Consider the following 4116-nt stretch of genomic DNA (forward strand, 5'->3'; position numbering starts at 1 on the left):
TTATAGAACTTATATTTCCTATAGTGCAAGGTATAGAAAAACTCCCTGGGTCCTTCAACTTAGCCGGTAAATCATTCAAAATAATGGAGCTACACACTTCTGGAATGGGAACCGTTGCGCCGCTATCCCAACTTCTTTTGTTGGTGATGATATCCTTCAAGAACTTAGCATATTGTGGCATCTCACGTAGTGCATCCGCCAAGCTAAGATTAATTTGCAACTTCTTGAAAATCTCAAGGAACTTATGAAATTTTTTGTTCCCTTGAGCTTTCCTTAACCGGCTTGGAAATGGGACCGGTGGTACAAGCGGTGGTGGCGGTGGCAGCCTCACATAAGGCTCTTCAACCTCGATAGCCACTTCCTCATGCTCCCTTGGTAACTCTTGGCTTGAGCTTGCTATATCAATCACAATTTGAGGCTCATCCTCCTCAACAACATGCTTCTTCCCATTGGCTTTCTCAAGGTTTCTCCCACTTTGGAGCTCTACCGCCTTAACATGTTCTCTAGGGTTATTCTCCGTAGTGGATGGCAATCCCCCTTGAGGTCTACCTTGAAGTGAGATAGCCATTTGAGAAATTTGGGTTTCCAAATGATGAATAGTGGAAGCTTGGTTCTTCTCCCTTTGCTCCATTTTTTCCAATTTCTCAAGTACCTTGGCAAGCACATTTCCTCATCCGTATTCTGTGGTTGTTGGAAACCGGGAGGATGTTGTGGTCTACCACCGTAATTGTTCCCATGGTTTGGGTTTCCTTGATAGTGACCTTGTTGTTGTGGAGGCCTATTGTTGCTTTGGAAGCTTGAACCCGCTTAAATAGACCCTTGAGCATTGTCGTGTCCCTCTTGATTTCTCCACCCGAAATTTGGATGATTCCTCCATCCGGGGTTATAAGTGTTGGAATAAGGATCATTGGCTTGCCTTTGACCCCCGATATAGTTCACTTGCTCACTCATACTTTGCCCCGTAACTAGGCATTCTCCCCCCGAATGGTTGAAATCACCACAAAACTCACACCCGACTTGAACATAAGCCACCGGAGCATTTCTAGGTGCAACTTGTTTCTTCAAAGCATACAATTGTGCTTGGAGTGAAGCATTTTTTTCCTTGATAGCCTCCATCTCTCTAACTTGATCAAGCGTCATTACCGACTTTTGACTAGCCGGTGCCCTTCTATCCATGGGCCCCCATGTGCTACTAACCATGGCCAACTTTTCTACCAACTCAAGAGCCACTTCATACGTCTTTTGCATCAAAGACCCCCCGAAGCCGCATCAATAGTAGCTCTAGTGGTGACATTCTGTCACGACCCAATTTCGTGGATCGTGACCGGCGCTAGGGTATGGGTATGGTCGTACCAAAACCCGTAGCAAGCCTTGCGGAAAAACAATAAACAATATAAATAACTTAAATATCTGGAAAGTTTAACAGCATGCCTTATATATAAAAATAAATAATCCGGAGTGAACATGCCAATAAATAATCGAGCAAATCGATAATCACAAAGTATAATAATCCAATGAAATAAATAACTAGTTCTACTGCGGTCTAAGAGTTCGAAAAATAGAAACTAGTTTAATAACATAAAAACCTCCGAGGAATCAAAAGAATCGGAGTGGACCAGCTTTCAAATCATAAACCTGGAAAATTTGGGAAAACAACGGGGTCAGATATACTGAGATGAGTTTGCAATACTATTTACATTTATTAAGTTTAAAACCCTTAAATCAAAACATTTTTTATACTAATATAATGTGATTATGGAAAACAGTATTGAAATGATCCCAGCGTAAGTATGACATAGCATACCGATAAACCCAGAGTGGACGGGAACAAATCCTCGTCATATAAATATACCAGCGTAAGCAAGACTTTAGTCTGCCGTTTCCCAGAGTACTTACCGGTGCACACAGTCTCGATACAAGCCTATCGAGTAGCTCGTTTCAATCCAGTTCCATAATCCGTAAAAACAGTTCACAAACATTTATAATATTAAAATATGATGCGGTACTTAATAAAGCGGTAAATAGCACTACAAACTCACTGCTTGCTTATCCACGTGATCTTGGCAAACAGCTAACCCTGCGTAGACTCCGAAGCACGAACAGTCGACGGGTCTAAAATAATAAATAGGTTAAAATCCGTTGACCCCTAACTCTAAGATCACTAAACACCACGTAGGACTAGCACGATTAAATAACCAGATGAATCACCGAAGAACACAATTCTCAAATAAATTATAATGCCGTAATTAATTCAAGACTATTGAGTCCTCACTTAAATCCAATCCGAAAATATTATTAAAATAATATTTAATTGATAAATAAAATCAATTCCTCAAATAGTGAGTTAGCCGAATTTTTCAAAACTACCAAGTTAAACTCACATGTCGGTGACCCAAGTCCAAACCGACCCAACCATAAAACCAAAGTTATAAACCACAGTTTATAATTAATATTAAATAAAATATTAATTAATATCAAAATAGAACTCAATAGCTTGAAAATCAAGTAATTAAATATTACCGGCAAAATATCTCACTAAATATTCAATAATTCAAATAAACGGCTAAATCATAAATTTAGCCAATTGGCATTCTAAGCCAAAATCACAAACCAAAAATTAGATAAAATATCATATTTTCTTTTATAATAAATCGCATAAATAATTTAAAAGTTAAATTAAAATTAAATCACATTGGCACATTAAGCCAAAAAGTGCCATCCGAAAATTTATAAATTCATAAATTTATAATTTGATAATAAATATTCAACCTCATTTAAAATAATAAAGACAATAATAAATTAATTTTAAATGGATTCAAATATTATTTTTAGATTTAAAATAATATTGTTGAGTTGGTAAAATTTCAAAATAGTATTGATCATCCGGGAATCTATAAAATTATAGATTAAAAATAAAGATCCATTTTTTTTTTTATTTATAAATAATATAACGATTTAATTATAAATGAATTTAAATAAAATTTTCAGAAATAAATTATCGAGTTGTTATATTTCAATTTAAAAATGAAATCCCCGAGTTAGAAGTCAAAGTCAAATAATAAATTAATAAAATCGAATATAATTTAGTTAATAAATAACTTTAGGAACTCATTTAATTAAGCCACAAGAATTCAATAACCAAAAGCAACTCTTAGCCAAAACAAATTTAAAACAACAAATCACAAAGAGACACCTCATCATCTTCTTCCTAATTCATGAAACTATCCCGCCAACCCAACTTCTAAGTACAGAACCAAATCTCAACTTAGTAAATTAAAAGCTTTCCAATTTCAACCAACTATAGACACATTGAACCCCTAACAAGAATAAAACCTTAAGCAAGATAAAAGATTCGAGCCAACACAATAAGAGAAACCAAAGCCAGAAACTTGAAACCGAGAAAGTAAAACGGATAATTATGAAACCGAAGGATAATACTATTTAAGAGTTTAATGACTCTAACATTCAAGCTTATAATCATAATCTAGCTTAATCATAAACCCCAAAAGGAAGCAAAATCAAAGCTACAAGATCTATGGATTCGGCAGTAACTATTAATCAAGTAAAACTCAGAATTGAACAAATAAGTACGGTGAGACGGCGGCGATTACTACGGGTTCGTTTACGTACCGTTTGACGAACGAAAGGTGTAGAAACGTAGATGCGTGAGTCTACTTTCACGGGAAACAAACGGAATTGATTTCGACCTCCAAACGGCTGCCAAACGAATTAAATTTCATAAGGATCGAATTAAACTTAAAACAGAATTTTCCAGAAAACGGCAAAACGGCGGCGATTGGTACGAGTTCGTTTACGTACCGTTTGACAAAACAAAAATTGGGATTTGTAGATACGCGAGTCTTCTATCACTGGAAGGAAACGGAACCTATTTCGATTCTGAAACGAAAGAGATATCAGCTATGAACAGAGATGTCGATTAGAGACATTAAAACAGAATTTAAAGCTTGATTACTTACTGAACTTCAGAGCAAATTGGAGGAGGATTCAGGACGATCTTTGAAAGGAAAAGAGAGGCTAGGGTTTGATGAATATGTGGTGAACAATTTTGGTTTTCAAAACGTTTTAAAATACTGAGTGAATCTCGAGAAATCCGGA

The 4116-nt window shown here is 36.0% G+C and overlaps 1 long non-coding RNA gene across 1 annotated transcript; it reads right to left on the reverse strand.

Annotated features, from left to right (window-relative positions):
• Positions 1 to 1504: 1504 nt before the first annotated feature.
• Positions 1505 to 3718, reverse strand: LOC126660362 (uncharacterized). The gene is made up of 3 exons (XR_007635333.2): positions 3631 to 3718; positions 2040 to 2112; positions 1505 to 1635 (listed from the first exon to the last, which is right to left on the reverse strand). It is a non-coding gene; the product is annotated as an uncharacterized LOC126660362 (long non-coding RNA).
• Between the last annotated feature and the right edge of the window lie 398 nt (positions 3719 to 4116).

The sequence above is a fragment of the Mercurialis annua genome, linkage group LG8 (genome assembly GCF_937616625.2).
Source record: "Mercurialis annua linkage group LG8, ddMerAnnu1.2, whole genome shotgun sequence".
In the NCBI taxonomy this organism is placed as follows: Eukaryota; Viridiplantae; Streptophyta; class Magnoliopsida; order Malpighiales; family Euphorbiaceae; genus Mercurialis; species Mercurialis annua.